Below are 13,249 nucleotides of genomic sequence, written 5' to 3' on the forward strand. Positions count from 1 at the left end.
TGAACCTAATGTAATGAATTTCAAGTGTTGTTGTTCAAACAGACATTGTAGTTCAAACTCCCTGTCTTAGAGATGGTGCAACAAAACACCATCACCAAAAGGCAAGTTGAAGAGTAAAGGGTTTATTTTGTTTATGCTTCCATATTGCTGTTCATCATCTAAGGAACACAGGGCAAGAATTCAAAGAGGGCAAAAATTTGGAGGCAGCAGCTGATGGAAAAACCATAGAGGGATGCTGCTTACAGGCTTGCTCCCCATGGTTTGCACAGTCTGCTTTCTTACAGAACCCAGGACCACTAGTCCAGGGATGGCACCACCTATAATAAGATGGGCCATCCCCCATCAAAAACTCATTTATAAATGTTTTACAGCTAGATGTAGATATGGAGGTATTTTCTCAATTGAGCTTAATTTCTTTCAGTTAACTCCAGCCTGTGTCAAGTTGACAGAAGTCTGGGAAAATAACTTCTTTAAAGTTGAAAATCTGAAAGTGAATTTTTTATTAAGAGGTGGATTTCCAGTTTTTGGCTTCCATTCAGGGGATCTACAGTTCTAAAACTATAAGCTGGCCATCCCAGGTAGAGTAACTTTCAAACAGTTGCTGAGAAAGTGCTTTCTACTCTATGGCTCAACACAAGGTAGGACAGTAGCTGAATCTATAAGATAAATACATGAGATCTTAATTATTTTCCCAGAAGAGTCCACTATTAACTTTGGAAATATCTATATAATGAATGGTGAACTTCTAGGCTATGCAAAATTGTAATCTGACTTTTTCACACTACAGTTGACATCCGAAATTTAGATTTTATTAATTACATACAGCTATATAAACAGAGGATGTAACAGTACAAATAATCACTTAAATTGATCCTGCTGGCATCAGTGCATTTTTCAAATTTCATGTAATTTTCAGGACACAAAATAACATATCACAAGCAGCATTAGACCAAATCCACATTTCCTGCATTTTTTCCAGTTAAAGAATCTTTTATTTTCTCACATTTAAATTGAGTATAATTATAATTATGTAAATTTTAAAGTATGACATATACTCACATCATCCAATCTATCAATCTTATCTATTTAGATATAGTATTCTATCATTTATCTTAAGAATTTATAATTTTATATCTGAATTATGTTTTGATTTTAATTTGTATACCATCTAAAAACTATCTTTTAAAATCTAGATCATCTTAATGATAAAAAACTTAACTTTGATTATGAAGTTATATCTAGTCTTCAATTCCCTCAGATATCTGAGAACAGATTAAATATTACCTGAATATATAGGAAGCAAAATATCATATGAGTAGCCTAGACTGATTTGCTGTTGTCTGGTCAAGAAGTATATTTAAGGCTTTTGAAGACTTTGTTCCAAATGGATACACCATCATTTGTGCTCAGTTCTGCTCAACCAATGAAACAAATTTTGTGATTAATACAAATCCAAGACATGGAGAAACTGATTGTTCTTTCGATATGAAGGTCTGCAGAGTTGCACTTGCCTATGTATGGCTACAAGAAGATGGAAAGGTGATTGTTTGCCACTGTGTACTCACCAACCTTCGCTTTCTTTACCTGAAGAGTCTGAAGGACTGTCTTTGAAGTTTTGAGTCATTGTTTCTGAGACTGCCATTAACCAGGGTGATTTGGGCTTGGGAGTCCTTCAAACACCTCAGCTTCACAGTTCCTTAATTATCACCAGAGCCCTTCTCTTCTGGACCATATTGGCACTTGCTACTGCACCATTCCCTGGACTCTGTACACACTCTTTAGCATTGGCCTAGTGAAGAGAAGCAGCAGATCTTCCATAGTCCTCCCCAACTGCAATCTTCTTATTCTAGTCATTAGGAGACTCTTGTTTTTCAGGGTCATTCATATTTCTCAGCAGATGGTCCTTTCATTGCCAAAACTTAATTAGTAACTAAAATCTTTAAACATAGATGAGAAAATTCACTTTATATGTAAACATCAGCTTCTGGGCAAGTAGAAAAACAAAGCAAAACAAACAAAAACTGGACATCAAAAGAAACTCTAACAAAACTCTCATTAGAGTCCAGCAAAGGGTACATAGACCTTGTTCCTTTGCTTTTCTTTGGACCCACTACACCCCATGTAGGAAGGTATTGTCTTCCTATGACATTATGGTTGAAAGACCTTACTCACTGTTTCCCAGGTTCAGATACCAACAGTTGGCAGAATTCTCTAATGATTTCTTTCTCAAGGAATGAAGGTCATGCAGTCCTCAAAAAAGAAGCAATTTATTGGACTATTCAAGAGACCCAGCCAACTTCTGAGTTCACTATCAAGTTTCTCTTGTTCAAGTATAGTGATCCTGTCTGGGTCAGATGTATAACTGAAGAAACAATGAAGCAAATAAGTTAAAAAAAAAAAAAACTGCACAGTGATTCTCTCTATTTCTATGGCTGTGAAAGTAGCTAGCATTACACCATGGATCCACCATATCAAGGTCAAAGAAGTGAAAGCCACAGATGCTGGCAAAGGGATTGTCTCCAGATTAGAAATACATTAAAATTAAGATTTTTATATAAACCCCAGGCTCTTCAACTACCTGCCCCTTTACCTTTTTTTTGAGACTTGTGTTTGGTATCAATATGGGATTCAATCCCCACTGTCCTCAGTCCTGGGTCTGGGAACTGAGAAAGAAATGTAGGGAAGGTATTAGCTAACATGAATATAGACCAGTAACACATATTTATCTTGACCTTTGCTAACAGATGTGTACTGTAAATGTCTAGTTGTATTAAAGAAAGGAACGATGTGGGAGTTTATCTTTTGTGATAGAAATAAGAATTTACAATTCTATGAATATTGTGTCTGGGCTACCCTAGTTTCAAGAAATTAAAAGATTTCATTGCAAAGTTGGTAGTGAAAAAGAGAGGCTTTGTAAAACCATACAGGTATATGGAAAGAAAGCTCCCGGGGCGCTCTGCCCCGCCCCCTCCTTCTCGCTCGCTCCCTCCCATCCCCTCTCGCCAGTGTCTCTGCTGCGCAGTTCCCTGAGCGGTTGCCGCCGCGGGAGACGGTTGAGGGAAAAGGGAAAAAGGAAAAACCGTTGTGGCGAGTGCTAAGCTGTGGACGAGCCAGCATCCCTGCCCTCGACCAGACCCCCCGCGAACGTCGGAGTCGGCATTGCTAGCGTCCCACAGGCATTTAAATCAAGCGGTATTGAAATGGATTGGGGTTATGAAACATAATGGTACAAATGACGCTAGTGATGGGACAGTGCGACTTCGTGGACTGCCGTTTGGTTGCAGCAAAGAGGAAATAGTTCAGTTCTTTCAAGGTATATTGAGATCTTCAGGAGTAGCAGGAGTGAAATCAAAGGATTTTATGATCCACCAAGAAGATTGCTGGGACAGCGACCAGGACCATATGATAGACCAATAAAAGGAAGAGGGGGTTATTATGGAGCTGGGCGTGGAAGTGTGTATGACAGAATGCGACGAGGAGGTGATGGATATGATGGTGGCTATGGAGGTTTTGATGACTACGGTGGCTATAATAATTATGGCTATGGAAATGATGGCTTTGATGACAGGATGAGAGATGGAAGAGGCATGGGAGGACATGGATATGGTGTAGCTGGTGATGCAAGTTCAGGTTTCCATGGTGGTCATTTTGTGCACATGAGGGGGCTGCCTTTTCGTGCGACTGAAAACGATATTGCTAATTTCTTCTCACCACTCAATCCAATACGAGTTCATATTGATATTGGAGCCAATGGCAGAGCAACAGGCGAGGCAGATGTGGAGTTTGTGACACATGAAGATGCAGTGGCTGCCATGTCTAAAGATAAAAACAACATGCAGCATCGATACATTGAACTCTTCTTGAATTCCACCCCTGGAGGTGGCTCTGGAATGGGAGGTTCTGGAATGGGAGGCTATGGCAGAGATGGCATGGATAATCAAGGAGGGTACGGATCTGTCGGGAGAATGGGAATGGAAAACAGCTACAGTGGAGGCTATGGTGCTCCTGATGGCTTGGGAGGCTATGGTCGTGGTGGTGGAGGCAGTGGCGGTTATTATGGGCAAGGTGGAATGAGTGGAGGTGGATGGCGTGGGATGTACTGACACCACCACCCCAACGTACACATCCTAACACACCTGCTCTACTAGACTTTCTTACAGATTTCTTTTGTATTACAAGAACTTTATAATGACTGAAGGAATGTGTTTTCAAGATATTATTTGGTAAAACAAACTGTGATGGGAAAAATCTGTTTTCTGTAGGTTTTATTTGTTGCATACTTTGTCTTAAAATAAAATTTTATATTCAAAAAAAAGAAAAGAAAGAAAGCTCCCTCCCAAAATATATAAAATAAGAAAATATAATCCAATAGCTATAACATTAAAAATCTAGAAATCTCTTTAAAATATATATTCTGACCTTTAGGAAACAGAAAATCTAGGGAACCATACTCCATGGCTCAAGAAGGCACCCTGGGAATAGAGTTAATGATTTCGAATCAGAACTGGGGCAAGATTGGTTATGCTTAGACACCTTCTAACGGATTTATTGTCCAGTTTCGACATCATAGATGGGGACAGCAAGGATATGTGAGAAGGGAGATGCGAATTGATACTGGTGATAGAATTGCTCAAATGTTGTTTCTTTACATCAAGGGCAAAGCTGCTCCAAGGCAAAGGACAGGGGATTTTGGGGGTCCTGGAAAATGTGTGTTCTGACCAACAATGGTCAATAATCAGAGGCCCAAATTAATGGTACAAATGAATGGTATTTACATAGAAGGTTTAGTGGATACAAGAGCTGATGTAAGGATACTTTTTTAAAAGTCTTGGAATCCAGATTGGCTACTTAAGAAGATTTACACACAATTAATAGGAATTGGTAAATTATCAATTTATTACCAAGTGTCCATTGGGGTAGGGTTAAGGTTAGGCTATCTCAGAATTAGGAATAGGGTTCTGTTAGGTTTGTTAACAAGTGGGTCAAGCACACCAAAAAGAAAAGAAAAACTGGCAAAATATATTCACATAGATTTACGCCAAAATGCTGTTAAAAACCTGTACATGTATCTCTTTTTTATTTTATTTTAAATAAAGTTGTAAGGGAAAAATGCAAAGAAAATAAATGAATAAATAAATAAAATAAAATAAAAATACAGGTTCTCACAGGAAAAAAAAAGAAAGGAAGCACTGAACTTCATGGTGATAGTGTAAGTAATCTGTCCTGAGGTACACATAACTTGAAGAAGGCTCATAGTCCCCATTTTCATTCTACCTTAGTGTTCACCCATGGATGAGTAACCCTTTCATGAGGTCCAATCTGAAGTCTATAAGAAGGATTTTTCTACTGTGATACCTGCTTTCACTATTAATATATTTTAAATGCTCTTATTAATAACTGTCCTTTTTCTCTTGTTGTAGGTAAAAATGCCTATAAGACTCTTGTTATGCAAGAAAATAGACTTTTTATTCATCTAATCAGTTTTATTATGTCATGGTCACTAATATTTGGTTCCAGAATTAGCTTTTATGTTTTGAATGTGAAAATAATTGCCAAAGTTCATGTTTGAGCAGTATATATGCTAAGCTGGCAATGTTATTATGCAGTTGTAGAACCATTAGAAAATGGATCCTCCTTTGAAAAAAGGATGTCTACCTTCAGAGAAGTGCAGAGGGAGGAAAAGAAAAAGAGTTAGAGGGAGAGAGACAGAGATAGAAACAGAGAGGGAAAGGGAGAGAGACAGACATCGAAACAGAGAGCGTAAGGGAGAGAGGAAGGGATGGTTGGATGTTGAAGAATTGATACTAGTTACTGTTCTCCTGTTACCTTTGGTTAACTATTCCACTATCTGCTCTTACTGGGCTTTTAATTCTGATTGGTTTACATGTGATCCTGTATGTTAAACTATATGGCCAGTTAGGTAGCAGTTCAATTAAACAAATGCATCATAGAACCAATTATACCTCTTTAAAACAGGCAGAGTCCATGGTTTAAATTATTAACTAAGACCAATGGGTTATATAACAGGGCCATAGATCTTAGTAGGCACTGAGACCTTAGCCCAGTTGTTTCTATGAAACAACTACCATTCAGACTCTAAAACAGAGAACATAGACACTGCCATCTGCCATAAATAAAACAAAATCAAAATCCACCAAAGTCCATAGTTCTGAGAAGGTTCCTAAATGTACTAATCAGCATTTGAGGCTATTGTACTTCAGCTTTGAACTGTTATTATCATTTGAAGTAGGTCAACATAGAAGATGACTCTTCTACTTAAAACTCACCCTGAGATAGGTTTGGTGCAAACTTGGGATTTATAATGCCCAGCATTACTACATGCTGGCTAATAATGTCATTCTATTGATTTAAACCCCTGTCCTAGGAATCTTCCTTCATGGACACCCCCACAACACTGCTGCCTGTAATGCTGGAGATTTCTCCTGTTTCAGTTATTTTACTGCCAGAGAAAATTAAACCAATTTAGATACTAGATCCAAGCCATATTTCTTTGTACAAGGCTAAGCGCAAATGTTTTTTGAGGAGTACATGTTCTCATAGGAAGTCATACTTTAAAATCCCTGACATCATGAAGTTCTCACTCTTGATCATTAGGAATACATTTAGTTATCTTTCCTTTTTTATCCAGACATAGACTGTGGCTACACTGACTCAGGTCTGAGCCTGGTGAGAACTGAATCCCAGGCACCAGGGTGAGAACTGTGCAAGGTAGTAAGATCAGAGAGAGCATAGAGTATGTGCTTTCTTGGTCTGTCTGGGGCATTTGTCTCTCTGCAGTGCCAAGGGACCACTATCTTGGGATCTGAACCTGGCCTCAGAGATCCCGGCAACTCTGTACCAGCAAGGTTCTATATCTCTCAGCAAAGACAGCAGTGTCCTGAATTTGCCACTGTGAGCTCAGCATGCCTGCAGTGTTATGTAGCTTCCAGTCTCTCAATGTATCAGGCCAAGGTAAGGCTGGTTGGGTTCCTCATCCTTGCTTAGTAACAGTCCTGCTGGAGCATGCTCCTTGCAGGCTGACATGGCTGGAGCTATGCTGGGGATAAGGCTGTGCCAGTAGTACCAGGGGATCTGGTTCAGGTCCGTGGTCCAAAGGCTCCACTGGATTGTGAGTTTGTAGCATTTTTCCTACAGCCAGTTCATCTGAAAGGACTTTGCCAGCAGAACAGTGGCAGCTGCCCAGCTAGACATTCACTAGCTGCCCCAGAATTTTCCTAGACCTATATTGCTGCTGTTGAGAACAAGCAAAAGACACATATTCCAAGTGCCAATTTATTTTGAAAGTACATTTAATAATAAATTCTAGATTCCAGGCTGGAGCGGAGCTGGGCACTTCCCAATAGACAAACAGCTTCTATTGTAAACAGTTTGTTGAGTTCACACGTCTCAGGTACAACTTCTCCATCTTGCTACCATCATCAAAAAAGTACATGTTCTCAGACCCAGAGACCAGCTCCTATCCTAACTGATGAAAACTCCCTCACCCAACCTCTTATGTTAAAATATGATTGGATGCCATCCTTTACCTTGCTCTATGGTTTTATCCTTTAATATGCTGCCCAAAGTCGCTTCAGGGTCATACTTCAGCTTCCAAGTCTGTTCTGCTTCCCTGATCTAGCAGTAGCAGCTTTAATGCAATAAACTTTTATTAGCTGCCTAGACCTGGTGTTTGAGTTATGCTGGATTTAAGCAGACTTCACAATACTGCAAGGCCTCATCTCAGCCTCCTCTTGCTTGTGTGCCTCTGGTTTTACATTCTATTTCTCTGCCAGAGGATTTCTCTGTAGGACTGGAACAGTCCATACTGTTGGTCTTGCCCTACCTCTTTTCCTCAAGGCACTTATTTTCTTGAGTCCCATTCTCTAGGATATTGAATCAGGATTCCTCACTTACTTGTTGGGTACTATGCTACCTCCCTCTGAGCCTTTCCTGTGTGTTTGTTGCTGGGGATTGGACAGAGAATGCATACTAGGGATATGCTCTGTCATGAATCCAGCCTGTCCCCATCTCACACAAGTGTCAAGGCTGATCACAGGTTCCTAGATGTCCAGGTTCTTCCTAAAACCAAGCAAATAACTGAATGTCCAGTGGCACGAGTAATCTAGGAAAGGATATGGCCAGCCAGTTTTCTAAGGTTAATCTACCTTTTTGAATTGCTTATGATGGGCGATCTCTGAGAGGCATGGACCCCAGAAACTTCATCCCAGAATAGCTTCTCCCTTCTGTTATGCCATTCCCGGCGCTCTGACGTACCCTAAGGATTCCTGAGCATCAGCCTATACTAGACAAATTTTCTGCAGATAAACAGAAGAGAAACTTTTGTTGAAATAACACTATTTGAATGAATTAATGACTATAGAATTTCTGATTTGACTCAGATATTTTTAGGAAGAATGTTTTATGAGACGGTTTTGTTTCTTCAAAATGATATAATAAAGTTTGAATCAAGAATAGAATGTGTCCTCTCCTGATAAAATAGTAAATAAAGGCTGCCTAATAAAAAATAGAATGGGCGGGCCCAGGCGCGGCCGCCCAGCTGTTGCCAGAGCCCAGTGGAACCTATGGCCAGCCTCAACTCACTGGACGCAGTGAAGCGCAAGATCCAGGCCCTTGCAGTAGCAGGCAAATGACACAAAGGACGGAGCACAGGGCTTGCAGCGTGAGCTGGAGGGCGAGCACGAGCAGAGCGAGAAAGCTGAAGGAGTTTTGGCAGGTCTCAACCGCCGCATCCAGCTGGTGAAGGAGGAGCTGGACTGGGCTCAGGAGCGACTGGCCACAGTCCTACAGAAGATGGAGGAGGCAGAGGATGCTGCTGATGAAATGAGAGAGGCGCGAAGGTGACAGAGAACCGAGCCATGAACGATGAGGAAAAGATGGAAATCAAGAGATGCAGCTTACAGAAGCCAAGCATGTCGCCGAGCAGGCTGTCCGCAAGTATGAGGTTGCTCATAAATTGGTCATCCTGGAGGGTTAGCGGGAGAGAGCGGAACTGTTGGAACTAAAGAGTGGAGATCTGGGAGAAGAGCTTAATAATGTAACTAACAATCTGAAATCACTGGAGGCTGCTTCTGAAAAGTATTCTGTAAAGGAGGATAAATATGAAGAAGAAGCTCCTGTCTGACAAGCTGAAAGAGGCTGAGACCCGCCCGAGCTGTGTCGAGCCCCACCTCGACCAGCAAGGAAGACACGATCTGGGGAAGATCTTCTTCAAGCAGTTTATTTAGGATCTTTGAACAAGCTTGTGCTTCTGTTTCTGCCTTGGTCTCCGCTCCCGGGGGAACGCCCGCACAGGCTTAAATCCCCTTGCGCCTACCAACCCCTGTAAGCCACGTGGGCCCTGCAGATAGGCTGCTTAAATGCAGAAGCAGGCAAGCTGAACAGGCACAGCCAAATAAGGAGTTGTTTACTACTGAGAGCCCTCACCATTAAGGAGGTGGAAGGCTGAAACCAGTGCCATCTTTGGGGCACAGCACCTCGCAGCTCTCTACAGTTCCCCCTTTTTTATTTTTGGCCATATTTTTGGCCGAGAGAATGCCTGTCCTAGGTTGCCCCCTGTGGCAGTGCCCCTTACCCATCTTTGGGAGATGAACAGCATTGGTTTGATCCCTGTCTTAGGTTGGTGACACACCCAGGGAGTCCTACCCATCACTGACTACTTCTCTAGCATGCCAAGAGGCCTTTTATTCTTAGTGCATGACTGTAAGTCATGCTTGGGGGGACTCTCCTGCCTCCATGGCTGTGAATGCCTGGACAACTATAGCTGCATGCCGTTTCTGAGCAAACCTTATTCTGCAAAGGCACCACAGGCCCACAAAGGAGGCAAGCAACAAGAGGCCAGCCATGGCTCCCATTCCCGTCCACCCTTTTAAATGATTTATGGCGGCAGCAATCCAAGATGACAGTCCAATAGCCAATCGCTAGAGCAATGGGGAGCCCACTTAGGCTGGTCAGGTACCAGCTCCTCAAGCGTACTTTTAGCAGGCCACCATCCACTCACCCAAGAAGCATTGACTTGGTACCTGGTATTAGTAGTAGGGAATGCTAGCAAGCTCTCTATCTACAGAAGGACAAAACTAAACTCTTATTGGTGCTAAAGAAGCGGGGATACACTTTTGCATCATGACGTATCGGCATGGATCTTGGGAACACCGACAGAATCCACCATCGGGGCTCCGCTTGAGTCTGCAGTTGGTTCACACTGACTACCATCAGCCATAGTAGCATTTTCATTCTTGTTGCACTTCTTGGTTAGTCTTTCGGGAACTCACAGTGGATCTTGTAGGTCCTGGGGAAATACACAAACAGACCCTCTCACCCATGCCAACACAGGGTCTGACCCGTGCCACAAACCTGTAATCACATCTTTCCATTTGACATAGCCTTTCAACGTGCTCACTCGACATTGATGTCAATCAGCGGTAGTGAGGCCATCATCATCCAAAATTAAAAATTCAGGGTAAAAAGGGCTAAGGATAGTTGTTCCTTGGATGACCTTATTAGACACTCTTTCAATGTGCGATGAGCTCACTCAACGATACCTTGTCCTTGGGGATTAAAAGGCAGGCCATGGCTTAACTGTATATCCATTTGTTTACAAAATATTTGAAAGAATGGGCAGGATACGCTGGGTCATTATCAGTTTTTAAGTGTTGGGGCTTTCCCCAGGCAGCCCAGGCTTCTAGGCAGTGTCCAATGATGTTACGTGCCTTTTCTCCACTCATGGCTGTAGCATGAATGATACCTGAGCAGGTATCTACAGAAACATGAACATATTTTAGAGTCCCAAAACTAGAAATATGAGTGACATCCATTTGCCATACTTTGAGCTGCAAGAGATCTCTGGGATTGACTCTTATTCCAGGAGGGTGATGGAAGATAATACATTCTAAAACAATATGGCAAGCATCAGCTCTGGATAACTTAAATTTCTTCTGTAAGGTCCTGGATAATACGTGAAATTGTTGATGAAACTATCTTGCCTGATCAAGAGATGAGCTAAGAAAAACATACTCCCTCCAGGTACATTTATCTACTTTATCATTTCCTGCACTCAGTGGTCTGGGCAGTCCAGTATGCGCTCTAACATGCTGAACAAAAAAATTCTGATCCCTATTCCAAATCAAATTTTGTAATTCCTGCAAGAGGGCACTCACTGTGCAGCTAGGTTTAATTGGTTCAGCCACTACCAATATTTTAACAGCATTAACAACATAGGTTGAATCTGAAACTAAATTAAAAGGAAAGGAACAATTTTTGAACACTTCTATTACAATCTTACACTCAACAGCTTGCAGAGAACCTGGGTGATATTGGTATAACACAGGCTCTTGTTGCTCTATCATGTAGGCCCCACAGCCTGTCTTAGATCCATCAGTAAAGATATTAGGGGCTCCACTAATGGGAATAGTGGAGGTAACCTTTAGAAAAATTACTGGATGTTCCTTGAAAAACATCAATAATGGATGTTTTGGATAATGATTATCTATTTCTCCTGGGACTCCACAACAAAGAATGGCCCAGTCATCTACAGTGCCGCATAGGACTTTCACCTGCTGGCTGGTATAGGGCACTATAATGGAGGCAGGAGTTGTGCCAAAAAATTGTATTCACTGTTGAACTCCACTCTGAGCAAACTCTGTGAAAGATGTAGGATAGTGCTCTACTGACTTAGCTGGGGAAGTATTTGGATATATCCAAAGTAGAGGGCCATCCTGCCATAACAGCCCTGTAGGTTGCAAATAAGTGGCTAATATGAAGATCTTAATATCTGCACTCTCTTTCCATCAATTTAAGGTAGCATTTTGTAACTCCTTTTCAACTTTCCTTAAAGCTTCCCTTGCTTCAGCAGTCAATTGCCTGGGAGAATCTAGAGCCGAATCTCCAGCCAAAATATTATACAATGGCTTTAATTCATAATTTGGTAATTTTAAATAACACTTAATCCAATTGATATCTCCCAATAATTTTTGAAAATCATTAAGTGTTTTAAGATTATCTTTTCTTATCTCTACCTTTTGCAAGTGAAATCCAGATCTTTCCCTAACTTATCCCAGCACGCTACTATTAGGTTTCCTGAGACTGCGAACCAAGGTGCAATGGTATCACACTCATCCAAAAACCTTTCTAGGGTGCTCTTCTTCATTTTGAGGTTAACTTTGACAAGAGTAGTTCTTGAAGATCCAGAAAAATTGGATGAAACTGAGAAGTTCCCACCCTAAATCTTTCACTTTCAGTTTGCTACTGTTGCAAACTTCCTTGCTTGCTACCCGAGACCTTATAGCTGCTTTTCTCTGCGGCCCTTATCGTCCCAACTTACCTTGGGAACTTTATTGCCATTTTTCTCCGTCCTTATCATCCCAACTTACCTTGGGAACTTTATTGCCGCTTTTCTCCGCGGTCCTTATCGTCCCACCTCACCTTGGGAACTTTCCAGCGCTGCCCTGAATGCCAGGAGTTCTGATCTTGAACGGAGACTCCCGGGTTCTGGCACCAGTTGTCTGAGTTTGCAGAAAGGACAGTTTCTAAACTGGAAAAGACAATTGATGACCTGGAAGAAAAACTTGGCCCGGCCAAAGAAGAGAATGTGGGCTTACATCAGACACTGGACCAGACACTAAACAAACTTAACTGTATATAAAGTGAACCAGAGTCCTGTTTTGACACCAGCTTCTCCCCAAAGAGCGCCCTGTCTTCCTCTTGTAAAAAGTTCTGTTTATTACCATGTCTCCACATGCTGGAAGCACCAAGCAGATAATGAATTCATGACCAAATATTTTGTGTTAGAAAAGCTTAGTGCACCAGTTAAATTTAAATTTTCCTTTTCCATTCAAATGGCACCAGCTTCTTTGGCTATTCTTATTATTATATTTCATTTATTCCTAAAATAGGCAGGGAATTTCACACTGAGTGTAGTTGCTTAAGGCTGAGGGCATTTGGTTCTCAGGAATTAGTCAGCCCCACACTTTGGAGCACAGGCTCAAGTATCTAATCGGACCTGATTGCTGTTGAGAAGTTATTTGAGGCTAGGGGTTGTCACAAGAAAACATGTAGAAATTTTCCACCCAGAGCAAAAATTAAAAACAGTCTACTATAGGAAATCATAAAGCACAATTAGATTGGCCTGATTATGCTGAGGCTACTCCACTCTCCCCTGTCCAAACCAGATTTTCTTTAAGCATTCCAAGAGATAATGCTGGGGTGACCATTGTTGCCCAGGTGCCTTCTAATA

General features: G+C 41.5%; 2 pseudogenes across 2 annotated transcripts; both read left to right on the forward strand.

The window, feature by feature from the left end:
• The first annotated feature begins 3,182 nt into the window (after positions 1-3,182).
• LOC308416177 (heterogeneous nuclear ribonucleoprotein H3-like) lies at positions 3,183-4,309 on the forward strand (annotated as a pseudogene). Its single transcript has one exon. The product of its transcript is annotated as a heterogeneous nuclear ribonucleoprotein H3-like (transcript).
• A 4,273-nt stretch (positions 4,310-8,582) lies between these two features.
• Positions 8,583-12,658, forward strand: LOC308416178 (tropomyosin alpha-4 chain-like; annotated as a pseudogene). The gene is made up of 2 exons: positions 8,583-9,164; positions 12,515-12,658. The product of its transcript is annotated as a tropomyosin alpha-4 chain-like (transcript).
• The last annotated feature ends 591 nt before the right edge of the window (positions 12,659-13,249 follow it).

Source organism: Micromys minutus, assembly GCF_963924665.1.
Source record: "Micromys minutus genome assembly, contig: SCAFFOLD_252, whole genome shotgun sequence".
NCBI lineage: Eukaryota > Metazoa > Chordata > Mammalia > Rodentia > Muridae > Micromys > Micromys minutus.